The sequence below is a fragment of the Canis aureus genome, chromosome 20 (genome assembly GCF_053574225.1).
Source record: "Canis aureus isolate CA01 chromosome 20, VMU_Caureus_v.1.0, whole genome shotgun sequence".
In the NCBI taxonomy this organism is placed as follows: domain Eukaryota; kingdom Metazoa; phylum Chordata; class Mammalia; order Carnivora; family Canidae; genus Canis; species Canis aureus.
Window position 1 is genome coordinate 27,604,911 of NC_135630.1, and position 27,693 is coordinate 27,632,603.

General features: G+C 43.0%; 1 long non-coding RNA gene across 8 annotated transcripts in view; it reads left to right on the forward strand.

Moving 5' to 3' along the window:
- The window catches only part of LOC144291609 (uncharacterized), a 151,199-nt gene extending 125,487 nt beyond the window's left edge, over positions 1-25,712 (forward strand). For 5 of the 8 annotated variants that reach the window (XR_013358952.1, XR_013358955.1, XR_013358950.1 and 2 more), the window contains 2 exons: positions 15,598-15,728; positions 17,619-18,896. This is a non-coding gene — a long non-coding RNA (uncharacterized LOC144291609). Of the gene's footprint in view, positions 1-15,597; positions 15,729-17,618; positions 18,897-24,120 lie in introns of those variants that run through there. The other 3 variants (XR_013358951.1, XR_013358956.1, XR_013358954.1) reach the window with 3 other exon arrangements.
- Positions 25,713-27,693: the final 1,981 nt, after the last annotated feature.

The window sequence follows — 27,693 nt, forward strand, 5'->3', positions numbered from 1 at the left end:
TAAAATTCCCCTGGCTATTCGGGGTCTTTTCTGATTCCACACAAATCTTAAAATAATTTGTTCTACCTCTGTGACAAAAGTCCATGGTATTTTGATAAGGATTGCATTAAACGTGTAAATTGCTCTGGGTAACATTGACATTTTCACAATATTAATTCTGCCAATCCATGAGCATGGAATATTTTTCCATCTCGTGTCTTCTTCAATTTCTTTCAGAAGTGTTCTGTAGTTTTTAGGGTATAGACTCTTTACCCGTTTGGTTAGGTTTATTCCTAGGTATCTTATGCTTTTGGGTGCAATTGTAAATTGATTGACTCTTTAATTTCCCTTTCTGAAGTCTCTTTGTTACTGTAGGGAAATGCTATTAATTTCTGGGCTTTGATTTTGTATCCTGCCACACTGCCGAATTACTGTGTGAGTTATAGCAATCTTGGGGTGAAGCCTTTTGGGTTTTCTACATACAGTATCATGTCATCTGGGAAGAGGGAGGCTTTGACTTCTTTGCCAATTTTAATGCCTTTTATTTCTTTTCATTGTCTGATTGCTGATGTTAGGACTTCTAGTACTATGTTGAGTACCAGTGGTTAGAGTGGACATCCCTGTCATGTTCCTGATCTTAGGGGAAAGGCTCCCACTGTTTCCCCATTGAGAATGATATTTGCTGTGGGCTTTTCGTAGATGGCTTTTAAGATGCTGAGGATTGTTACCTCTATCCCTACATTCTCAATAGTTTTTATCAGGAATGGATGCTGTATGTTGTCAAAGGCTTTCTCTTCATCTACTGAGAGGATCATATGGTTCTTCTATTTTCTCTTGTTGATAAGATCTCACATTGATTGCTTTAGGAGTGTTGAACCAGCCTTGTGTGCCGGGGATAATTGGGAAATATTTCCCAATACAAGCATCCCTCAAAAAACTGGAAAAAACTCAAATACAAAAGCTAACCTTGTACCTAAAGGATCTGTTGAATGAACAGCAAATAAAACCTATCACCGCCGAAGAAGAGAATTAATAAACATTTGAGGAGAACTCAATGAAATGGAGACCAGAAGAACTGTGGAACATGAACAAAACCAGAAGTTGGTTCCTTAAAAGATTTAATGAGGTAGCCAGCTTTATTAAAGACAAAAGAGAGCAGACTGAAATTAGTAAAATCACAAATAAAAAAGGAAGGGGGGAGGAGCAAGATGGCGGAAGAGTAGGGTCCCCAAATCACCTGTCTCCACCAAACTACCTAGAAAACCTTCAAATTATTCTGAAAATCTATGAATTCGGCCTGAGATTTAAAGAGAGACCAGCTGGAATGCTACAGTGAGAAGAGTTCGCGCATCTATCAAGGTAGGAAGACGGGGAAAAAGGAATAAAGGAACAAAGGCCTCCAAGGGGGAGGGGCCCCGCGAGGAGCCGGGCTGAGGCCGGGGCGAGTGTCCCCAGGACAGGAGAGCCCCGTCCCGGAGACGCAGGAGCTGCACCGACCTTCCCGGGGGAAAGGGGCTCGTGGGGAGGTGGAGCAGGACCCAGGAGGGCGGGGATGCCCTCGGGCTCCCGGGGACAGTAACAGCAACTGCGCGCCCAGGAGAGTGCGCCGAGCTCCCTAAGGGCTGCAGCGCGCACGGCGGGACCCGGCGGGACCCGGAGCAGCTCGGGGGGCTCGGGCGGCGGCTCCGCGGAGGGGGCTGCGCGGCCCCGGGAGCAGCTCGGAGGGGCTCGGGCAGAGGAAGAGGCTCCGTGCGGAGGGGGCTGCGCGGTTCCAGGAGCAGCTCGGAGGGGCTCGGGCGGCGGCTCCACGGAGGGGGCTGCGCGGCCCGGGAGCGCGAATCCACCAGCGCAGGCTCCGGAGCACAGGGCGCCGGGACACAGCCCAGGATCCCGCCTCCCCCGGGACAGGCAGAGGCCGGGAGGGCCCAGGACAGCGAGGACGCTCCTGCCCCAGCTGAGCAGATCAGCGGCCCCGCCCCGGAGCCTCCAGGCCCTGCAGACTGAGTTCCTGCCGGAGCTGAATCCAGGTTTCCAGAGCTGCCCTGCCACTGGGGCTGTTCCTCCTGCGGCCTCACGGGGTAAACAACCCCCACTGAGCCCTGCACCAGGCAGGGGCACAGCAGCTCCCCCAACTGCTAACACCTGAAAATCACAACAGGCCCCTCCCCCAGAAGACCAGCTAGACAGACAAGTTCCAGGGGAATTTAAGGGACTTAAAGTACACAGAATCAGAAGATACTCCCCGGTGGTTCTTTTTTTGTTTGTTTGTTTTTGTTTTTGTTTTTGTTTTGTTTTGCTTTTTGATTTGTTTCCTTCCCCCACCCCCTTTTTTTCTCCTTTCTTTTTCTTTCTCTTTTTCTTCTTTTTTTTTCTTTTTTTTCTTTTTCTTCCCTTTTTTTTTTTTCTCTTTTCTTTCCTTCTTTCTCTCCTCTCTTTTTCTCTTTTTCCCAATACAACTTGCTTTTGGCCACTCTGCACTGAGCAAAATGACTAGAAGGAAAACCTCACCTCAAAAGAAAGAATCATAAACAGTCCTCTCTCCCACAGAGTTACAAAATCTGGATTACAATTCAATGTCAGAAAGCCAATTCAGAAGCACTGTTATACAGCTACTGGTGGCTCTAGAAAAAAGTATAAAGGACTCAAGAGACTTCATGACTGCAGAATTTAGAGCTAATCAGGCAGAAATTAAAAATCAATTGAATGAGATGCAATCCAAACTAGAAGTCCTAACGACGAGGGTTAACGAGGTGGAAGAACGAGTGAGTGACCTAGAAGACAAGTTGATAGCAAAGAGGGAAACTGAGGAAAAAAGAGACAAACAATTAAAAGACCATGAAGATAGATTAAGGGAAATAAACGACAGCCTGAGGAAGAAAAACCTACGTTTAATTGGGGTTCCCGAGGGCGCCGAAAGGGACAGAGGGCCAGAATATGTATTTGAACAAATTCTAGCTGAAAACTTTCCTAATCTGGGAAGGGAAACAGGCATTCAGATCCAGGAAATAGAGAGATCCCCCCCTAAAATCAATAAAAACCGTTCAACACCTCGACATTTAATTGTGAAGCTTGCAAATTCCAAAGATAAAGAGAAGATCCTTAAAGCAGCAAGAGACAAGAAATCCCTGACTTTTATGGGGAGGAGTATTAGGGTAACAACAGACCTCTCCACAGAGACCTGGCAGGCCAGAAAGGGCTGGCAGGATATATTCAGGGTCCTAAATGAGAAGAACATGCAACCAAGAATACTTTATCCAGCAAGGCTCTCATTCAAAATGGAAGGAGAGATAAAGAGCTTCCAAGACAGGCAGCAACTAAAAGAATATGTGACCTCCAAACCAGCTCTGCAAGAAATTTTAAGGGGGCCTCTTAAAATTCCCCTTTAAGAAGAAGTTCAGTGGAACAGTCCACAAAAACAAAGACTGAATAGATATCATGATGACACTAAACTCATATCTCTCAATAGTAACTCTGAATGTGAACGGGCTTAATGACCCCATCAAAAGGCGCAGGGTTTCAGACTGGATAAAAAAGCAGGACCCATCTATTTGCTGTCTACAAGAGACTCATTTTAGACAGAAGGACACCTACAGCCTGAAAATAAAAGGTTGGAGAACCATTTACCATTCGAATGGTCCTCAAAAGAAAGCAGGGGTAGCCATCCTTATATCAGATAAACTAAAATTTACCCCAAAGACTGTAGTGAGAGATGAAGAGGGACACTATATCATACTTAAAGGATCTATTCAACAAGAGGACTTAACAATCCTCAATATATATGCTCCGAATGTGGGAGCTGCCAAATATATAAATCAATTATTAACCAAAGTGAAGAAATACTTAGATAATAATACACTTATACTTGGTGACTTCAATCTAGCTCTTTCTATACTCGATAGGTCTTCTAAGCAAAACATCTCCAAAGAAACGAGAGCTTTAAATGATACACTGGACCAGATGGATTTCACAGATATCTACAGAACTTTACATCCAAACTCAACTGAATACACATTCTTCTCAAGCGCACATGGAACTTTCTCCAGAATAGACCACATATTGGGTCACAAATCGGGTCTGAACCGATACCAAAAGATTGGGATTGTCCCCTGCATATTCTCGGACCATAATGCCTTGAAATTAGAACTAAATCACAACAAGAAGTTTGGAAGGACCTCAAACACATGGAGGTTAAGGACCATCCTGCTAAAAGATAAAAGGGTCAACCAGGAAATTAAGGAAGAATTAAAAAGATTCATGGAAACTAATGAGAATGAAGATACAACCGTTCAAAATCTTTGGGATGCAGCAAAAGCAGTCCTAAGGGGGAAATACATCGCAATACAAGCATCCATTCAAAAACTGGAAAGAACTCAAATACAAAAGCTAACCTTACACATAAAGGAGCTAGAGAAAAAACAGCAAATAGATCCTACACCCAAGAGAAGAAGGGAGCTAATAAAGATTCGAGCAGAACTCAACGAAATCGAGACCAGAAGAACTGTGGAACAGATCAACAAAACCAGGAGTTGGTTCTTTGAAAGAATTAATAAGATAGATAAACCATTAGCCAGCCTTATTAAAAAGAAGAGAGAGAAGACTCAAATTAATAAAATCATGAATGAGAAAGGAGAGATCACTACCAACACCAAGGAAATACAAACGATTTTAAAAACATATTATGAACAGCTATACGCCAATAAATTAGGCAATCTAGAACAAATGGACGCATTCCTGGAAAGCCACAAACTACCAAAACTGGAACAGGAAGAAATAGAAAACCTGAACAGGCCAATAACCAGGGAGGAAATTGAAGCAGTCATCAAAAACCTCCCAAGACACAAGAGTCCAGGGCCAGATGGCTTCCCAGGAGAATTTTATCAAACGTTTAAAGAAGAAATCATACCTATTCTCCTAAAGCTGTTTGGAAAGATAGAAAGAGATGGAGTACTTCCAAATTCGTTCTATGAGGCCAGCATCACCTTAATTCCAAAGCCAGACAAAGACCCCGCCAAAAAGGAGAATTACAGACCAATATCCCTGATGAACATGGATGCAAAAATTCTCAACAAGATACTGGCCAATAAGATCCAACAGTACATTAAGAAAATTATTCACCATGACCAAGTAGGATTTATCCCTGGGACACAAGGCTGGTTCAACACCCGTAAAACAATCAATGTGATTCATCATATCAGCAAGAGAAAAACCAAGAACCATATGATCCTCTCATTGGATGCAGAGAAAGCATTTGACAAAATACAGCATCCATTCCTGATCAAAACTCTTCAGAGTGTAGGGATAGAGGGAACATTCCTCGACATCTTAAAAGCCATCTATGAAAAGCCCACAGCAAATATCATTCTCAATGGGGAAGCACTGGGAGCCTTTCCCCTAAGATCAGGAACAAGACAGGGATGTCCACTCTCACCACTGCTGTTCAACATAGTACTGGAAGTCCTAGCCTCAGCAATCAGACAACAAAAAGACATTAAAGGCATTCAAATTGGCAAAGAAGAAGTCAAACTCTCTCTCTTCGCCGATGACATGATACTCTACATAGAAAACCCAAAAGTCTCCACCCCAAGATTGCTAGAACTCATACAGCAATTCGGTAGCGTGGCAGGATACAAAATCAATGCCCAGAAGTCAGTGGCATTTCTATACACTAACAATGAGACTGAAGAAAGAGAAATTAAGGAGTCAATCCCATTTACAATTTCACCCAAAAGCATAAGATACCTAGGAATAAACCTCACCAAAGATGTAAAGGATCTATACCCTCAAAACTATAGAACACTTCTGAAAGAAATTGAGGAAGACACAAAGAGATGGAAAAATATTCCATGCTTATGGATTGGCAGAATTAATATTGTGAAAATGTCAATGTTACCCAGGGCAATATACACGTTTAATGCAATCCCTATCAAAATACCATGGACTTTCTTCAGAGAGTTAGAACAAATTATTTTAAGATTTGTGTGGAATCAGAAAAGACCCCGAATAGCCAGGGGAATTTTAAAAAAGAAAACCATATCTGGGGGCATCACAATGCCAGATTTCAGGTTGTACTACAAAGCTGTGGTCATCAAGACAGTGTGGTACTGGCACAAAAACAGACACATAGATCAGTGGAACAGAATAGAGAATCCAGAAGTGGACCCTGAACTTTATGGGCAACTAATATTCGATAAAGGAGGAAAGACTATCCATTGGAAGAAAGACAGTCTCTTCAATAAATGGTGCTGGGAAAATTGGACATCCACATGCAGAAGAATGAAACTAGACCACTCTCTTTCACCATACACAAAGATAAACTCAAAATGGATGAAAGATCTAAATGTGAGACAAGATTCCATCAAAATCCTAGAGAAGAACACAGGCAACACCCTTTTTGAACTCGGCCATAGTAACTTCTTGCAAGATACATCCACGAAGGCAAAAGAAACAAAAGCAAAAATGAACTATTGGGACTTCATCAAGATAAGAAGCTTTTGCACAGCAAAGGATACAGTCAACAAAACTCAAAGACAACCTACAGAATGGGAGAAGATATTTGCAAATGACATATCAGATAAAGGGCTAGTTTCCAAGATCTATAAAGAACTTATTAAACTCAACACTAAAGAAACAAACAATCCAATCATGAAATGGGCAAAAGACATGAACAGAAATCTCACAGAGGAAGACATAGACATGGCCAACATGCATATGAGAAAATGCTCTGCATCACTTGCCATCAGGGAAATACAAATCAAAACCACAATGAGATACCACCTCACACCAGTGAGAATGGGGAAAATTAACAAGGCAGGAAACAACAAATGTTGGAGAGGATGCGGAGAAAAGGGAACCCTCTTACACTGTTGGTGGGAATGTGAACTGGTGCAGCCACTCTGGAAAACTGTGTGGAGGTTCCTCAAACAGTTAAAAATATACCTGCCCTACGACCCAGCAATTGCACTGTTGGGGATTTACCCCAAAGATACAAATGCAATGAAACGCCGGGACACCTGCACCCCGATGTTTCTAGCAGCAATGGCCACGATAGCCAAACTGTGGAAGGAGCCTCGGTGTCCAACGAAAGATGAATGGATAAAGAAGATGTGGTTTATGTATACAATGGAATATTACTCAGCTATTAGAAATGACAAATACCCACCATTTGCTTCAACGTGGATGGAACTGGAGGGTATTATGCTGAGTGAAGTAAGTCAGTCGGAGAAGGACAAACATTATATGTTCTCATTCATTTGGGGAATATAAATAATAGTGAAAGGGAAAATAAGGGAAGGGAGAAGAAATGTGTGGGAAATATCAGAAAGGGAGACAGAACGTAAAGACTGCTAACTCTGGGAAACAAACTAGGGGTGGTAGAAGGGGAGGAGGGCGGGGGGTGGGAGTGAATGGGTGACGGGCACTGGGTGTTATTCTGTATGTTAGTAAATTGAACACCAATAAAAAATAAATTAAAAGAAAAAAAAACAAATAAAAAAGGAGAGATCACAACCAATACCAAGGGAATACAAACAATTTAAAAAATATATTATGAGCTTCTAATGCCAATAAATTAGGCAATATAGAAGAAATGGATGCATTTCTGAAAACCACAAACTACCAAAACTGGAAGAGGAAGAAATAGAAAACCTGAACAGGCCGATAACCATGGAGGAAATTGAAGCAGTCATCAAAAACCTCCCAAGGCACAAAAGTCCAAGGCCAGATGGCTTTCCAGGGGAATTCTATCAAACGTTTAAAGAAGAAACAATACCTATTCTACTAAAGCTGTTTCAAAGGATCGAAATAGATGGAGTACTTCCAAACTCGATCCATGAGGCCAGCATCACCTTATTCCCAAAACTAGACAAAGACCCCACCAAAAAGGAGAATTATAGACCAATATCCCTGATGAACACAGATGCAAAAATTCTCAACAAGATAGCCAATAAGATCCAACAGTACATTTTTTATTTTAATTATAGTTAGTTAACATAGTATTATATTAGTTTCAGGTGTACAATAAAGTATTCAGCTCTTTCATACAATCACCCAGTCATCACCTCAACAAATGCATTCCTTAATCCCCAAAACCTATTCCACCCATCCTTCAACTTACCTCCCCTCTGGTAACTGCAGGTTTGTTTTCTGTAATTAATAGTCTGTTTCTTGGTTTGCCTCTCTCTTACTCTCCCCACCTTTGCTTATTTGTTTTGTTTCTTAAAGTCCATATATGAGTGAAATCATATGTCTTTCTCCGATTTATTTTGCTTCGCATAATACTCTAGCTTCATCCACACCATTGCAAATGGCAAGATTTCATTCTTTTAAAGGGTTGTTAATATTCCATTGCATAATATACCACATCTTCTTTATCATTTATCTATCGATGGATACTTCAACTGCTTCTGTATGTTGGTACTGTAAATAGTGCTGTTATAAATATTGGCGTGCCTGTATCCTTTTGAATTAGTGTTTGTGTATTCTTTGGTTAAATACCCAGTAGTGTGGTTACTGGATCATAGGGTAGTTCTATTTTTAACTTTTTGAGGAACCTGCACACAATGTTTTCCATGGTGATTGGACCAGTTTAAATTCCCACTAATATTGTTAACAGGGTTCCGTTTCTCCACATCCTTGCCAACACCTGTTGTTTCCTGTATTGTTGATTTTAGCCATTCTGACAGATGTGAGGTGATATCTCATTGTAGTTTTGATTTGCATTTCCCTAATGATGAGTGATGATGAACATCTTTTTATATGTCTCTTAGGCATCTGTATGTCTTCTGTTCATTTTTAATTGAATTATTCATTTCGGGGTGTTGAGCTTTATAAGTTTATATGTTGGATACTAACCCTTTATCAGATATGTCACTTACAAATAATCTTCTCCCATTCTGTAGGTTGTCTTTTAGTTTTGTTGGTTGTTTCTTTCACTGCAAAAGATTTTTATTTTGATGTGGTCCCAATAGTTTACTTTTACTTTTATTTCCCTTGCCTCAGGAGATGCATCTAGAAAGAAGTTGCCATGGCTGATGTCAAAGCGGTTATTACTAGTTGTATTCTCCTTTAGGATTTTAATGGTTTCCTCTCTCACATTTAAGTTCTTAAATAATTTTGAACTTATTTTTGTGTATGGTGAAAGAAAGAGGTCCAGTTTCATTCTTTTGCATGTTGCTGTCCAGTTTTTCCAACACCATTTGTTGAAGAGACATTTTCCCATTGGATATTGTTTCCCACTTTGTCTAAGATTAATTGACATACAGTTGTGGGCTTATTTCTCCATTTTCCATTCTGTTCCACTGTTGTGCCAGTACCATACTGTTTTTATTACTGTAGCTCTGTAATCTGATTTGACATATGACTTCCCATTTTTGTTAGGAGGCCTTTGGCACATGACTTCATATGGTCTTACCTCTGGTTTGTGCTCACCTTTGCATCCAGTGTATCAAGTGACTTGCTCTTGCTTAAAGTCACAGAATTCTCTGAAGCCCACATGAGATCGGACATGCTGGGGGAAGGCAGTGAGGCTTTTGGAATCATGTCTCTGAAGTCAGGTGGACACAGCTCAGGCCTATTTCTGTTACATTCCTCTCCTAATATCTTAATGGGGCTTTCCTGGGACAATTGCAGTAGTCAAAAGGCATGAGCTGAGCACCAGATATGTCTTCTGAGCACCAAGGCAGCACAAGGGACAGATATTTACATGCATTAACACTGACACTGGGCAAATTACACCAGAGTGTAGGGGAAGAGGGGAGTGGTATAGAGTCTGTGACGATCTATCCACAGACCATGATGGTGGTCATTGTTGTTACCATCCTCTGCATAGGTGTGTATCAACCACAGTGTCTCTCCTCCTGCATCCTCATTTCTCCCCTTCTGTCCACTTTGCACTCTTAGAGCCAGCACTCAGAGTGGGGCCCACCTGGGGTTCCATGGGGGTCCTAAGTGGCTTGCTTAGGACTGAGGAAGGGGTTCTGAGCAGTTAGCACAGGTCCAGGTGACAGCTTCCTGAGCAGGCCACAGCAGCTGTACCCTGGACTCAGCTGTAGCTTGAGTTTCTCAAAGTATGAACTGAGGGTAGAATGGGTGGAGGTGCCACCATGGTCCTGCTTTTGAGTCACAGAGTTCTGTGGTGGTGTGAGAGGGATCTGGGACTCATCTTTGTTAAAAGTTGATTGAAGGCAGAGCAAGTATCTAGCAACCTGGGACCTGGGACATAATTGTTAAAATGAACATATATAGAAGGTTTCATTTCCCTTCCCAGTCTGGGTCACTTTGAAATCACCACCACCTACCTGTCTCCATAGCTCTTATAATTCACCTGCAAAAATCCCCATGCCCCTAGCATAGTTTAGCAGTCCTTGTTGTGGGGTGGGGGATGGACAGAATGGGCCTGGGAGCTGCACAGGTGCTCCCCTGTGCTGTAGCCATGGCTGGCTCTGTCCAGGAAAGGAAAGGGGACAGAGTGGGACCTCAGGTGAGGCTTTCCAGAGGGGATATTCATAGGGATTTGGGGTAGGTGGGAGGGGCAGCATACTTTAACAGCACCTCTCCCACTCCCTGCAAGGAGCTGTCCAAGCTTCCTGCCCTTCTCTGAGAGTGACCACTGTGTTACTGTGTTACACAGAGTTATACATGTGTACTGTTAGTGGGGCTGCTGTAACAAACTGCCACAAACAGGTTTGCTTAAAGCAATAGAAATTTTTCTCTCATAGCTCTGGATGTTGGAAATCTGAAATCAGTATCTCTGGGCCAAAATCAAGGCATCAGCAGAAGCATGTTCCCTCTAGTGACTCCAGGGGAGAACCTGTTCCTTGCCTCTTCTGGTGACTACATCAGAAGACTCATGACTGCAACACTCCATTCTCTGCCTGCACTGGGCCTGGCTGAGAAAAATCCAAGATTATATCCTCCCATCTCAAGGCTTTTAATTTAATCATAACTGTGAAATCCTTTTTTTGCCATATAATGAGTATTGCCAGGGTTCTCCAAAGAAGCAGAACATCTATATATATATATATATATATATATATATATATATATATATATATATACACACACATATGCTGATCTCCATATTATATTAATCTATGTACACAATGTAATATATTATGTCTATAGATATACATCCTTATGGTAGATTTTATCTATCATCTGTGTATCTATCAACCAAGCTATCCATCCATATCTATCTATCTATCTATCTATCTATCTATCTATCTATCTATCTATCTATCATCTATCTATCTATCATCTATCTGCTTTCCCACCTATCCAGAGGGATTTATTTTAAATAAATGGCTCACTCAACTGGAGCTGGAAAGCCTACTATCTACAGGGTGGGCTGGCAGGCTGGAGGCCCAGGGCAGAGTTGGTGTTGCAGCTCAGGTCTTAAGGCTACCTATTGACAGCATTCTCTCTTCTTTGGGGGGGTCTCAGTCTTTGCTCTTAAGGCCTTCAACTGATTGGATGAGGCCCACTCACATTATGGAGGGTAATCTGCTTACTTAAGCCCATTGATTTAAATGTTAATCTTATCTAAAAATACCTTCACAGAAATACCTAGAATAGTGTTTGACCAAATACCTTGAAACTATAGCCCAGCTATGTTGACACATAAAATTAACTGTCATGTAGGGTGACACTCTTGGGGTCTATGGATCAGCACATGAAAGTCTTTTGGGGGCCCACTGACCAGTTGCTCCAGCTCTGAGTCAAGTGTCCCTGCCTGGATTCTGAGCCTGATGGCCTTGTCCAAATGCCAGCTCTGCCACCTCCTAGCAGAGTGGCTTTGGGCAAATCACTGGTCCCTCTGACCCTCAGTCTGCTCACCTAGAAAGTGTGGATAATCACCATTGAAGTCATGTGAGGAATAAATAAAACAGGAAGGGGCTCCTTCCCTCTCCTGAGTGCCCCTCCCAGCAAGTACAGCAGAACATCCAGTACACCCTGACAAACACCTGATGATTGAGTGTCACCTATTTGGCTGGCCTGCTATTTCATCCTAGTGTGGTTGAGCTGACCCGAGGGTTTTTATGATTTCCATTTTACTTAGCCAAGGAAGCAGTGAATTTATTTTAAGGCAATGATCTTGCTCTTTTCCTCTTGTTCCCATAAATTATGACCCAACAAGTCATGCACAAATAGTTTGGTTTGATATCTCCCATTAATCTTTGCTATATTTTGTAAGTTCACTTCAGTGCAGTGAACTGGGTTTTAATTAAATCTTGAAAATTCCAGTATTTCACAACTCACTCTCACACTGGCCTATAAAAAGAGGAGTCCATATAATTTCATGGGGAGCAATTTCCTTTACTACAAATATGCAAAGTAGAACTTGCTTCTTTTGAATTCTTGTTCCAGACTGTTTTATTTTCCTTACAGTGCCTTCTGGAGCTTCCCTCTGCTTTCTTTATTTTTATTTTTATTTTTATTTTTATTTTTTTTATAAATTTATTTTTTATTGGTGTTCAATTTGCCAACATACAGAATAACACCCAGTGCTCATCCCGTCAAGTACCCATCTCAGTGCCCACCACCCAGTCACCCCCACCCCCCACCCACTTCCCCTTCCACCACCCCTAGTTCGTTTCCCAGAGTTAGGAGTCTTTCATGTTCTGTCTCCCTTTCTGATATTTCCCACTTATTTTTTCTCCTTTCCCCTTTATTCTCTTTCACTATTATTTATATTCCCCAAATGAATGAGACCATATAATTTTTGTCCTTCTCCAATTGACTTATTCCCTCTGCTTTCTGAAATAGCAGGACACATCTTGAAGACTCCAGAAATCACCTGTGTCCAAAGAGCAGACTGGTATCTGTGCAAGGCTCTATGGGCCCCTTACACTACCACATTCTGTGGCTCTACACCAGCACAGGCACAGGGGAGGTCTGATGGTGCTGTCTAAGCATCCCCATGTGTCCATTCACCCATCTTTCCATCATGCCTTATCCGATGGTAACTGGCACTGGTCATGCCAAGCCCTGTGGTGGGTATTGGAGATACTGAAGTCAATCACATAGGGCATTTTCAGTGCTCTGAGGAAGACCATTGTGGGGGTCCTAGGGAGAAGCCCCTGAGCCACCTGAGCAACACTTTGCTGTTCATTCTCTGGGGAGACCTTCTCCCTGGAGCCATGCAATTCATGGGAACCTGCAGTCAGGGCTCTGGTAGACATAAACTATTCTGCTACAGACTGCTGCAGAACCATCAGAGCTCCATATAATGGGTCTCTGTGCTGTGAGAGGCTCAGGGGTTCTTCAGGAGGACACTGTCAGTTTCTGCTCTCTTCCCATAGGGATTCTCAGCTGCCCACAGGGGGGCACATACTAGTGTGTGGGTGCCTCTCCTCTCCTGGATATATCCTACTTCCTGTCACCCTTTCACTGGCCATCTCAGCCTTCAGTCCTGGCCTGGGTATGCTCCAGCTCTAAGCTCATAATGCCGACTCCTGCCTGGTCCCTAGTAGAAATGTCTCCTTATCTCTCCCTATCCTTTTCCCTATAGTATGGATTTATGTGTGTGTCAGGAATCCAAAAAATTCACATCAAGGTCCAGAAAGTGAGAGAGGTAGTACAGTGTATCAGTTACAAGCAGGAATTCTGGGGCCACACAGCCTGTTTCTGACAATTACTTTCTATGTGATATTGGACAAGGGACTTAACTTTTCTGAGCCTCTTGTTTTTCAACCAGGAAGAGTATGTCTCTGTGGCAGAGGCAGGAGTCAGGACTGGTTGTCAAACACTTGTCTGCTCCCACACACTTCCTAGCCCCTTGCTGTCAGGCTGGGGCTGGTGACTAGCTGTGGGAATAGGAGCTATCACAGTATTAGAGTCAGTACTCATGTTGAAGCTGCTTTCTGTCTTCTGAGACAACATGGAACTCCAGATGGTTCAGATTCAGAGGATTCAGCTACTAAAAGGTGGAGCCTCTTTCATGCTAGCTCTTTGAGGGAATACATGGAATAGCACCCCCCACCTCCATCAAACAGCTCCTGACAGACACATAGCACTGATGGAAAGTGCACTTGGTGTTGTTAAGACAGTGGAATTGGGAGCTGGCTGTTACCTCAGCATAGCCCAGCCTGTCCTGACCATACTGTCACTCTGTATGTAGCAAGCAGGGCATATAGTAAGGGTTCTTTAAGAGAGACCTTACCTGTACAGGTATTGGCAAACTAAGAGGATCCGTAATTAGATTTCTCAAGGTGTCTCTTATCCTCTCTCCAACATATTCCAGAACATTCTACATGTTAAAAGCCATAGATTGGGGTGGGTGGTGGCGGTTAAATATCCCTAGGGTCCACTTGCTGCAACTGCATCTGCTGCAGTCCATTGCCTTACACTGGAGCAAGATTCAAGCAGATGAGCCACTCCCCTAATGAAGTTTAAGTTTCTTATCCAGGGATACAGATTCTGCTTGGGATCTTAGCCCCTGCTTATCTCACTACCCCCACCTTTCTCTAGTCACATAGGTACCAAACTCTGGGAGAATAAGATCTTTTGTTACCCTGAGCTTGCTGGTGCTGGGATGCTCTTTTGACTGTTAACCACCATGGAATGTAAGGCTTGTTTGTTGTTGTTGTTTTAGTTTCAGAGGTAGAATTTAGTGGTTCATCAGTTGTATATAATACCCAGTGCTCATTATATCAAGTGCCTTCCTTAATGCCCATCACCCAATCACCCAAATACACCATCTCCCCACCAACCCCCCTCCACCATCTCTCAGTTTGTTCCCTATAGTTCAGCATCTCTTATGGGTTGCCTCCTCATTTTTTAAATTTTACTTTGTTTTTCCTTCCTTTCCCCTATGTTTATCTGTTTTGTTTCTTAATTCGACATATGAGTGAAATAATATGGTATTAGTTTTTTTTACTTCTTTTGTTTAGCATAATATGCTCTAGTCATATTCACATCATTGCAGATGGTAAAATTTCATTCTCTTTGACGGCTGAGTAATATTTCACACGTACTACGTCTTCTTGTCAATTCATCCATTGATGAACATCTGAGCTCTTTCCATAGTTTATCTATTTTTCAGACAAGGATGCTGGGGTGATGAAAGTTGTGTGATGTTCTCAGAGTCTCACAGCTACTAATAAGAAAAGCCAGAATGTAGCCAAAATGTGGTCCCTTCTGCACTCTGCTATGCTGCTATGAGCTCTGTGTGGCCATGCCAGTGGGTAGCTAGCAAACTGGAGAAGGTTCTGTGAGGACTCAGGGACCTCATCCTTGGCCTAGGCCATCACGCTGAACCTTCACAGCATCATACCAGCAGGGTGTTCTCATCCAACTTTGCAGAAGAGCAAACTGTAGCTATGATGCTTTAAATCACTCACTGAATGTCATCTAGCTAATTAGGGAAGTGTGGGGATTTGAGCCCAGGCTACGTGCTCTGAAAGATAAGATGAAAATCACACTGCCCTTAGCTAAAATGACCAAATTTCTGCTAGTACTGTTTCCACAGAGCATAATATGTAAGAATAAGGGATGTAAGCTTTTCTATTGTCTTACAGAGAGTGTTTGCTCTATCACCATACACTTTATTATACAAGGCAGCCTTTTCTCTTCATTTGCAGGCAGAATTACATGTTTTCATTTCTGCTTTATTATCTTCAGTGTCTCCAGGACCCTGTCAATTAACAGTGCTGGAAGCTCCACTTTTAACAAAATTACACATAATCATACTACCTGTGGCCACAAAGGAGAATCTGAGAGGTGTGTGGATTCTGGCTCTGAGTTTCAGATAGGTAATTAAAAATCCAGTATTCTCCATGAAGGGAAAAAGACCCAGAATCATGATGTTCTAAAAGTAAACATGATTAAAAAGTCTTCCTTCATAAAGAATTAATATTTAATTCTCAATCTCCTTCCCAGTGCTTAGTGTGGAAACTATTTCTTTTCTAGTCTTGGGCTGAATGTCAAAATTTACATTTAAATGGGCCTGTTTTGCACAGAGCCTGTAGCTACTAAGACCCTAATGAGAGTATAATTTATATAGTTTTAGATGTTCAGGATTTTTTTAAAGATTTAATTATTTATTCATGAGAGACAGAGAGAGGCAGAGGCACAGGAAAAGGGAGAAGCAGGCTTTAGGCAGGGAGCCCTACATGGGACTCGATCCCGGGTCTCCAGGATCAGGCCTTGGGCTGAAGGCATTAAAGCGCTGAGCCACCAGGGCTGCCCCTAGATGTTCAGGATTGATAACAGTCCAGCCTTGAAATAATTGTGGAAGCCAGTTTTCAGAACTCCTTAATGGAGATATTCTGAGAGGGAAGCCTCTCTTCCTGAGACCAGCCTCAGATTTTGAATGTCGCTTTCTTTGGAATTTAGCCACTACTGGCATCTTTGGTCTTTTGGTTGTTGAAATGCAGGCTGTTGCCCTTTTCTTCCCTCTCATGGATCCAGGCATAGCAATAGTGGGGAGGAAGAAGGGAACTCCCCCAGTGCCAGTGCAGCTGGCATGTGCCTCAGAGCAAGGATCCATATGTGGCTTCACTAGGGCATGGGCAGGCCAGGTGCATGTAAGCCTCTTTAGGGAAACTAGCTTTGCTCACCCCAGAACCTTAGAAAATCCAGAGATTCTTTGGTGTTGAGTTTAATAAGTTCTTTATAGATCTTGGAAACTAGCCCTTTATCTGATATGTCATTTGCAAATATCTTCTCCCATTCTGTAGGTTGTCTTTGAGTTTTGTTGACTGTATCCTTTGCTGTGCAAAAGCTTCTTATCTTGATGAAGTGGGAAATATCAGAAAGGGAGACAGAACGTAAAGACTGCTAACTCTGGGAAACGAACTAGGGGTGGTAGAAGGGGAGGAGGGCGGGGGGTGGGAGTGAATGGGTGACGGGCACTGGGTGTTATTCTGTATGTTAGTAAATTGAACACCAATAAAAATAAATAAATAAAAAAAATAAAATAAAATTCTTGACAGATAAAAAAAAAAAAAAAAAGAAAATCCAGAGATTCCTTTTTAAAGGGAATAGCCACTTAAAGCCAAGGGCGACAAGCATTGTTCCAGCTCATGGTTAAGATACTTTGGATTAGGGCAAGAAAAAGGTGATTAAGTTGAGGTCCTCTCCCAGTATGTGGTTCATTGAACACATTTGTGAAAGCCTGCATGGTTGCACAGTGGGTTGACATGAGGAGCCTATGAGATGGCTTTATGTCTAGTCACTATTGACCATGCATTACCCTTGTGGGCCAGCACAGTATACATAGCAGGATGTTATTAGTAGCCTCAGTGCAAACTATGTGACTGTCTCTCTTCTGCAACTAGGAAGTTTATAGTTTTAGTTTTAGTTATATAGTTTTAGATATAGATATAGTTTAGATGTTCTTCTGCAACTAGGAAGGTAAGGCTGTGAGCGGCCACCTAGGCTCCCCCAGGGGCTACCAATCAAATCCTGGTCAGAGCTGGTTTGAACCAACACTGTCTGATACCTGGACCCACACAGAGCAGAGACATTTTTTTGAAACGTCTTTCAGCCTTCCAGCCCTCTTCCACAGCTGGGAGACAGGTATCTGGGAGACCTACTCTGGGTCTGTCAGATAGAAGAAGCAGAGGGTTTTCCCCATTGCCGAACCCTTCACTAACACCTCTCTGATATTACCCTGTCTTCTTTCCTCTCTCCTATTATAGAGCTACAACCAACCAAGCAGACAAGGGGATCCAGCTGGAATTCTATCCTCAGATGAACTTCTTACTTTTGCCAGTGCCATCCTCTCCCTCAGCCCTCTCTGAGTGGTCTCATGAGCTATTCCCCAGGGATGAAGACTACCATATACCTGGCTCCAGCCAGGTCTCTAGCTGGAGCTCTAGATTCATATATCCAGTTGCTATCTCCACACCTCCACTTGGACCCCCAAGACACCTGGAATCAGTATTCTTGAGATCAAGAGGGCCCTTGGCCACACCAGGTTTCATATAATATATGTGGGATGCTTCTTTTCACCTCCTACTCCCACCTATCCACTATCTGTCAGTGCAAGCCTCATACTCACAGCCAGCCATGCAGACCTTGCAGATCAGGTCAATTCCACCTGCCACATCACTGCCCACATAGCCCTGTGCATGCTTCTGTAGCACTTGGCCTACTCTATGAGTGTGCATGAGTATTTCTCTGGAAGTCTGGCTCCCTCCTCAGCCACAGCCTCTATAAGGCTGGATGTGTGGTAACTATGTTCACCATCCTGTCCTAGGGTAGCTTTCTAGCCTTTCCAGGTTACAAGAGTATTTGCTGAATACATCAGCAGATTTTAATTCTCTTTTTTGCAGTTCTGTCTCACTAGACAATGTTGTGGAGAAGACATTTTACTCTGCTGTTCAAGAATCTTCTAGCTGTCCTAAGAATTAAATTGACATAGGACAGATTAACAGGAGAAAATAAAATTTATATTTCTACATACTGGGAATCCATATAAACATGAGATTTCAAAGATAGTAGAATGAGATATATGTGTCATCCCGAACTAAAGAGAAGAGGGTAGAGTTTGGGACTTTGAAGGGAAGGAAAACAATTCACAGGAAGGTGAAAAAGAGTATGTTTGGTAAACAAAAGCTTGCTGGGACCCTCAGAAACAATGGGACACAGAGAGGAATTTTAATAAATAGACTTGGCTAAACTCCCTGTCTACTTCCCTAGTTATACTATAATGTAATTATCTATAGTAATAGTTCCCTTCCTGTAGCAAGTCCTTTATCTAAATTATTGTAGGTAGTTAGGGGGAGGGTCAAAGGTTCTTGCTGAATCTTTGGGCTTTGATTGTTTTGAACTCTAAATAATCTCATACAAAGGCAACCCATCCTGGGGACCCTACATTCTGAATTCCTGAATATGGGGCTTGTAGTCTATATTCCTAGACCAGTGCCACGAACAAAGCAGACAATTAGTAAGTATTTGACAAATTAATGAATGAATAAATGAATGATTCATCTTGAACAAATCATGTGTATTTGGCTTAGAGTTTCTTCACCTTCAATAAGGGTGTCGCTGTCTCAATTCTTACTTCTTTCTGAGGTTCTCAGAGCAGTGGCCCTCAAACTTTAGTATTCCTTAGAAGGCACTAGAAGGCTCATGAGACATAAATTGATGGGCTCCATCACCAGGTGTCAGATTCAGTAGATCTTGGCTGGATCTTGAGAATTTGCATTTATACTAGATTTCCAGATGCTGCTGCTGCTGGTCTGGGGACCACACTTTGAGAGCTACCCCTTAAGAGGATCAGATCAAAAGTCTGCTGAAAGCACTTTTCCCAGCTTACAGCAAAAAAGTATAAATTTTCAGTGATTTTTTTTTTTTTTTTGCCTCTTTGGAGGCCCCCAAAGGAATTCCAGTTACAGAGCAACCACCCTCAGCAAGGATGAACCTAGACATTTGATAACTATCTGCTTAACAGGAAAACTGAGAAGATGCTGGAACAGATCATCAAATGATCAATTTATAATTGCCCGGGAGAGCAATCAATATGCCAATGCAGATAGTGAATGGCAGGAGAATGACTGACTTTCCTTCCCCTAGCAGCAGGGAGGATGTGCCTGCACAGAATTCAACTGCAAGCCCTTCCCTCTCATTCCACACATACTTTCTGAGCCCCTCCCACATGTCAGGTACTGTGCTAGATGCTGGGATCAGACATGGTGCAACATGGCCCCACTTTGTGGTATCTGGGGAGATGCATGTACTGGGTGCTGGAAGGATCCCCACTTTTATTGAGCACCAAGTGTACCCGTGTCATGCACTTACTCCCACCTGTATTTAAGAGGCCTGGGAAAGTGATGTCATCCCCACTTTACAGGTAAGGAACTGAGTCCCAGTGAGTTGAGGGGATGTCCACCAGGGCATGGCAGCATCAGTACTTTGACCATGTCCTCCTGGTTTTCAAACCAGCTGTGTCTTTCTGAGACCACTCTGTCTGCTCTGCCCACCTGACCTTTCATTCTGCAAATAGATTCATTCAGGCATAAACACCTTTCTATTTCAGAACATGCCTCCATCTCAGTTCTAGCCTGCACAGTGGGTAAAAGAAGGGATTTCTGTGTATAAAGAACTTATAGTTTATTTAAAGACATAAAATCATGAAACAAAAATCAAATAATCGTTACCCTTAAATTCACCTGGACTGGATAGGACAGCATTTGAGTTCTCCCCAGCCTGGTGTGAAGTTGAAAAATTGGATTAAAGGAGCACAGTTCAGTTAAATGTCCAAACCTTAGAATATATGAGGAGAATTATGAGAGTTACAGAGCATATGTCAGCACAAAACATTTGGAAGATAAGTTCTGACTTTGAGTTGCCTGATTAATTTACTCACCTGTGAAAAGAGGTGTACAGCTGGCATTGAAATTGAAATGTCAACTAGGGTATTGGCAGAAACAATGGCACCAGATTCATTTCTTATGAGAAAATTAGCAGGGTTCTCACCAGACACCATGAGTACATCAAATACCTGATCCTGTGCAAAGGATTGTCACGCTGGGAGGATATAAGAACATCAAACATATATTTAGTGCTTATATGTATCAGGCACTGTACTAAATCTTTATGTACATTAACTCAATCCTTTGAACAATATTGTGAGGTGGAGGGAATTATTACCTCTATCGTACAGGTAAGGAAACTGAAGCAAAAAGACGTTAAAGAACTGCTCTGAGGTCACACAGCTATCAAGCCTGAGGGCTAGAGAATTCACTCAATGCATGGGGAAGAACATTTAGAGTAGTGGTATTCAAGATGTGGTTTCTGAGCTAGCATCATTGTCTGTACCTGAGTGGCCAGCATTCTGTGTTTTGATGGCCCTAGGTATTTCCGATACAGGCTGAAGTATGAGAACCACTGGCTTCAAACATGAAGGGGCTGGTGAGGAGGTTCCTGGGAAGAGACAGAAGGAGGGGCACTTTGTGTCTTCAACACATGCTGCAAGGGAGTGTTCTGTGTTGGCTTGGAAAATGGCCTCTTCCCATCAAGTCTGGCAGTAGCAGACCAAAGCTAGCCCCACAGTGGGCTTACCCACTGATGGAACAGCTCACAAATGGTCTCTGGGAGGGTCTCCTTATCTGGTCTCTGAAGGGAAGTGGGTTGAATCTGATGAAGGTAGGCTTGGGAAGAGTAAAAGAAGAGCTGCAGTGCACTCTGTGGCATGATACACCATTCAACTCCCCTCCTACAGGTGCCTCCTACCTTCTGCCATTCTCATGAGCTCCCTAAACTCCTGCTCTGATGCCCAGGCCACAAACCTGAACCTTGCTTCTTGACCAGACATGCTGTCTGTCTTCCCTCAGTGTTCTCAGCTCACCTTCCTTTTTGGCTATGGTTGGCATGACCCTGCCATGAGACCTTTGAGAGTTTTCAAATAACATCACTCTTTTTTTTTTAATAATAAATTTATTTTTTATTGGTGTTCAATTTGCCAACATACAGAATAACACCCAGTGCTCATCTTGTCAAGTGCCCCCCTCAGTGCCCGTCACCCATTCACCCCCAACCCCCGTCCTCCTCCCCTTCTACCACCCCTAGTTCATTTCCCAGAGTTAGGAGTCTTCATGTTCTGTCTCCCTTTCTGATGTTTCCTACCCGTTTCTTCTCCTTTCCCTTCTATTCCCTTTCACTATTAAATAACATCACTCTTACCTGACTCCCTCTGGGGGCTTCCTCTTCCTCTTCTAGGCTCTCCTAAGGATGTACCTCCCTGGACCTTCCCTGATCCCACCCTTAGGCTGACTAAACTGCTCATGGGGAACAGCAAGGGCACTCATGTTACAACCAGATCCTCTGCATATTAAATTGATCAATGCCAAGCTCTTTCACTGCTAAAACATCTAAAAGGAGATTAGGGACTGCAAAGAGATTTACATCTTAATCTGGCTAAACATAATTGGGCCACGTGTTTCTGAGTTATGAATATGTGAGGGTTAGTGTGTGTGTGTGATGGCCTGATGGAAGGACAGTCACAAGACAATGAAAGATTCAGATTGTTGGCTATCAGACAAATTAAGTTATAAAGTACATTTTAAAATTGAAAATATTATGTAAAAGTTATCTCTGTTGTCTCAGGAATATTCCAGTTAGTTAAATCATAATCTGGAGTCATAATCCTTCTTGAAATAACTTCATGAATTTTCTGCTGTGAAGGCATGATTCCTGTTCCTCAGCCATTACCATGTCTTTCAGGCAAGGCTAGTGTATAATATTTAATTATCTGAAACAGCTCATGCACACAGGCAATTTTGCTTCATCAAGTCAACTGACTGCAGGTGCTTTCTCAAAATTGCTACATTTTTGCTGTGACATATCTAAATAATCCTATCAGTAGATTTTCCAGGGGGTATCAAGCTATTTTTAAATTTCTCTAAGACTAATTGTCCTTGATGGAAATTCTCTAGACATTTTAGGAATTCTAGGGGTAAAGAACTCACTTTTCTCAGTTGTCTTGTTGGGAAAATGTTATTATGAACTTTGAGCATTCACTTTTAAAACCATTTACATGGATTACATTAAACATTTAAAAAAATCCATGAACCCCGCCCCCCCCCCGCCCCGGGATTTATGGGTATTGTATTGCTTGAATACTCAACTGTTGGAAGATATTTTCTACCTTCCTTTTTCAGCAAAATTTGTTCTTCATTTTATTAAAGTGATGCATTTCATAATTTGCTGGGTCAGATAAGAAATACAGAAGTCAACTTCTCACCATCCTGATCTCTGACTCCTGTCCCCTAGAGATGATCATGTAAATTTCTTTGGCTCTTGTGGGCTTTGGCTACATATATAGTCTGTACACACTGGTCATTCTAAATATTTAAGAAATTTGTGAAATTCACATAACAGAAAACTATTTAGAAGTGAACAATTCAGTGGTCCTTAGAACATTCACTATGTTGTATTAACTTCACTCTAGTTGCAAAACATTTCTACCATTTCAAAGTAAAAACTCTATTTAAATAAAGTGGGAATGGTTGTTTGGAGATTTCCATCCTTATTGTCCCAGATTAGAGTAGAGAAGGATGGACTTGGGGCTGAAAGGCTTAAGATTTTAAGTAGCAAAGTGACATGGACACCCTAGTTGTCCACAAGGTGGGTGGAATAACAAGAATTGAGATGGGAAACTTTTAGAAAGTTGTTGCAGTAGCTTTGAAGGTAAACTTTGAGAGCTGGTTGCAGACACAGGATCAATAAGTGAGTTCTTTGAAAGGTAAAGTCAACGATATTGGGGGACTGGGTATGATAGGGGTGGGAGAGGGTGAGGGAGAAGTCAAGGATGATTTTCTAGCATTTGATTTGAGAAACTGGGTGACTACCAGTCCAATTCATTGGAAGGAGGCACACAGAAAGATGTGAGCTCAGTTTTGAGGTCAAGCTCCTGTAGGTCATTTGTGTGGCCAGGGCATGGTGTATTTAATTGTGACTCAGATGAAAAAAACTGTTGGAGTCCAGACTTGGGAGGCATGGGCATATAAGAAGTGATTGTAGTTATGGAATGGATGTAGAAGGAGAAGAAAAGAGAGTCCCAGACCAAGGCCTTGAGGACATCAACTTTAATTCCTAGCCTTGGGAAGCATAATATCATACTGTGCAGTTTGTGGTTCACTGCTCCGCAGAGTGGACCTTATTTCTGGGGGGGCTTTCCCTGGAAGAGGCCCTCTCCACTGTAGAGCTATGCAGGCTGTCATCCAACCCACTTCAACAGCCCAGTTCTGGTGTGGCATCATTGGAACCATCCAGGATCCTGTTTCTCTCAGGAAAACTGCCTTGGCTGGGGGTCAGAAAGCTTTGGTCCTCTTTCCTTAAGACAGTTACCTTTGAGCCACAGGAGCACCTCCAGCTAATGTTCTGGGACAGTTATTCCTCCTTATCTCTCCAATGAACTGTGCTGGTCACACAGGAGGAGGAGAGTCATGCCTCGTTGATCTGCTCACTAGAGCAGAAGGAAACACATTCTTACAACGGAAAGTGTGTCATCTGCCTTCCCAGGCTCATCATAGGCTCAGTCACTCTGCTGATCCAAACTGTGTGTTAGCTGCAGTGTGGAGTGAGGTAGCTCTGCAGATGCAGCCTGGGGGCTGGCCAGGGCTGGCTCTGGACATCAGCCACTGGTAGCTCTCCTTTCTGTTCTAACCAGACCTTGTTTTGTCTTTGTGCTTGTAGGCCAGCTTCTCATCACAGCACCTGTTGCAGCTGGTCAGAGACATGGGCTAGCTTCTGTCAAGTATTCAATTTACTTGATTATTCATTTATTCAACGGATATTTCTGAGTGCCTACTGTGGACCAAATACAGGTGATACTGGCTGTGTCCCCAGAATGCAGATTCTGGGAAGTGCAACTGAGCTGCTCATAGCAAATCAAGGAGGGATTCTGTTGGATCTAGAATGGAGGTTGTGGAAGCAGAAAGGTCATCGTGCCCACATTGTACAAAACTTTTGAGCCATGGCAAGGAGTTTGGACTGCATCTTGGGGCCACTGAAGCATGGAAGGTTTGAAGTTGTGACTCAGTCACACTGTCCTTTAAAAAGGCTACACAGTGGGGAATAAATTGAAAATGGGGATAGCTGGACTATCATTAATCAGTGTGCCAGGAAAGACAAACTTTGGGACTGTCTTCTGCAGATGTAAAAGATGATCTTATCTACACCTATCCCTTCTGTAAAGACATTTCTGGAGAAAAAAAATCTTCCCCCACCTGTTTGTCTGAAGAAATGCTGCATTATCTACTTGCTAAAGACTACTCTGTGATAGTTAGTTCCTTTTATATCACTTGCTTATACTATTTGGGTGTCCAGGTTAATTAACAAAAAGATGTGGCATCTATATTTTACAAGAGCCGTAACTGCAAATGCCTCCTGTCTGTCTCAAGTCCCTTTGAAATGTACCAGGTAATGGGCAGTGTATTATCTGTAGAGAACATATTGATACTTTCCTAAATTAACATTTTGCATTTCTTCAGCAGATTTGAGCCATGAAAAATATTTCAATAGGTTCTTATTGTTCTGTTAATTAAAGTGTTTCTCTCCTGAATATAGAAATCAATGGTTAGCATGCCCATGAATAATCTTTCAGGACATAATGAAGACCTGATGTAAAATGTGTTGGCAAGAAGGTTCTCAAGGAGAACTTTGGGCACAGAAATAACTGAGAAAGGGAGGGATCCGGGTAGCTGCTGATATCATGTTGGGTGTTTGTCTGGTGGAACAGTTGCATTGTGACAGCATTGTCAGAATCAGCACATTTCCTTGGTTTAATTGCATATAGGATGAATTGTACACAGAGAATAATAGTCTAATGGACCTGACTGACACTACTAGATTGAGTCACTTCTTTTATTCAAGTCAATTTTGGGGAGGAGGAGGTCCTAAGTTGTTCATTTTTCCATAATCAGACCCAGAATATGCTAATTGTTTTTAATGCCATTCACTTTTCAGGTATGTTCATGCTTTTCATGGTCTAATTTGAACCTCATAACATAACACTTGGGTAAGTTTCAAAAGGCAAAGTGAAAGCTTCCACTTGATAGCTGGGTAGTCCAATGGTGCCTTTGCAACATCATATCCAGGGGTGTATGTGCATTGAGTGTGAAGAGGGATGACTGGTTTAAGCACAAGATTCCCTGATTTACCACACTGTGAGAAGGTGGAAGTGGTCGGGGGCCCACCTCTGGAAGACAAAGTGAGATCTGGAGTTCAAATTTATTCCTCACACCTGAATGGTGTCCTCTTGCATAGTAAACACCACAGAGTAGTCAGAGCCAGCACACTGGGAGCACTCTTCCAGGGTCAGGCCTCTTTGAGCAAACCTCAGGTCTCATATCCATTGTTAGAAATCCTGACATGTATAAATGCATCATTCATAATGTGCCTTGAAGTAATTTCTCTGAATTTTCCACAGAGGTAAAACTAAGATAGCTCCCCACTCGCAGATTAGAACTTGAAGAGCACAAAATGCTCAAGATTCATGAGGGTTACAGCTGGTGTCAAGGGAGCTGTTTCAAGCCCAAGTCCTGTGGCCCACAGTTTGTCCTGTGGCCCACAGGCTGGGCATTTCTTTTAGTCCCATCGATCAATCTGCAGGTGGGGCATGTGTCAACCTTCCCTCATCTAAAAGAGTCTCTGAGTGAGGCTGATGAGGGAGAAGTCTTCTCTGGAGAAGTGGCAAGCATATTCTTTACTGGAACCCAAAGGGGCAGTTCTCCCTGCCAGTCACCAGCTGTGGTGCCCTTCATGTGGTCATGCCCAGCCAGGACACCTCCCTGACCACGGAAGCCCACAGTTCCTGTCTCCTAGGCCTGTGTGCTTGTTATCACCCTGCTGTCATGCCCATGTCACCCACCCAGACTGCCCCTGGGGCTCTGGACAGCACATCCAGCTGCCTCTGTGATGTCCTGAAAGCACTGCCAGCTGCTTTGCCCTGGCCTGGGTGCTGGTCTCCCCCATGCAGCTGGGCCTATCCTGCAATTACCCATCTCAGCAGGAGCAGTCTCAGGGTCCTCTGGGACATTGCCTTTTCCTTCACTCCCATGGACCCTTTCTCCTAATTATGTTTTGAATGCAGGCACCTCTCCGTGGCCAATACCATAATCCAATTGTCCATAATATCTCATTTGGGCTAATGCAAACAGCTTTCTGCCTGATTTATCATTAAGAGATCTTTATGAACCAAAAGTCACTGCCTGACTAGAAATTCTTCAATGGCTATTTACTCTTTTTAAGTTAAAACAAACATCCTTGTTCTGGTCTATAATAACCTGTACCATCCGGTCTCCTCCCCAGATATGTCTGGGTATCAATCCTCAGGCCCTGTGCCCCAGCAACACTGGCCTTCCCTGGGTTTCTGGCTGAGTGTGTTCCCTCCACCAAATGTCTTTGCTGCTTCTGTCTGAAGTTCTCCAAGGAAGTCTTGAGAGCACCCAGTTGGGAAATGGGTCTGGAGTCCGACTGTGTAGGATGCCTGAGCACTCGTGCCCTATGTGTGCATGGGTATGCTCCCCTTAGCACCTGCCCAAGGCCTGTAGTAACACATCCTGCCCTTCCCTATCCCCATGAGCCCATGGCTTCCCTCTATTGCAGCCTCCACTGGGCTGTGTGAGGCCACAGCCCCAACCATCAGCAGGGTGATAGGGAAAGAATGCCAGATGAGCGGTAGGTTGTCCTGACTGTAACTCAGGTGAGATGCTTCCTCCTTTGACTTTAGCTGTCAGGTGGCAAGACAAGTGCCACCTGTAGCCCTCTCCCTTCCTGCCTTATGATTGATTGCCTCTTAGATCACATGAGTTCTCACCTGTCTGCTTTTATCTCAGCTAGCCCATATGTTATTTCAGGATAATATGCAGTCCAGCCTCTCTGCTCTCATTGTACCTGCCTGGCCAGGTGAGTACAGCTCTTGGCTGCATGGAGATGAGAAAGGGTGGCTGAGGGAAATGCATGGATAACAATCTGCAGCAAGGAGGAGACACACTTTGTTCTGCAGGATCCTCCTCTGGCAGAGTACTGGTTCCCTGCAGGAGCTCAGAGAATACATGGAGCTCAAGACCTTAGTCCTACAGTTCACTGTAAGCTTATAATGCAGATTTGGGGCCAGCTGCTGGCAAGTGCTTAGTCCCCTGCAAAACAGAGGAAGGGGAGGGGCCCAAGAGTTTAGAGGGCAGTGGCAGTGTGGCACGGGTGGGCTGGCTTTAAGGAAGACTGCAATGTCTAACAAGAGTTTAAAAGTGTTTGGCCAAGGGATAT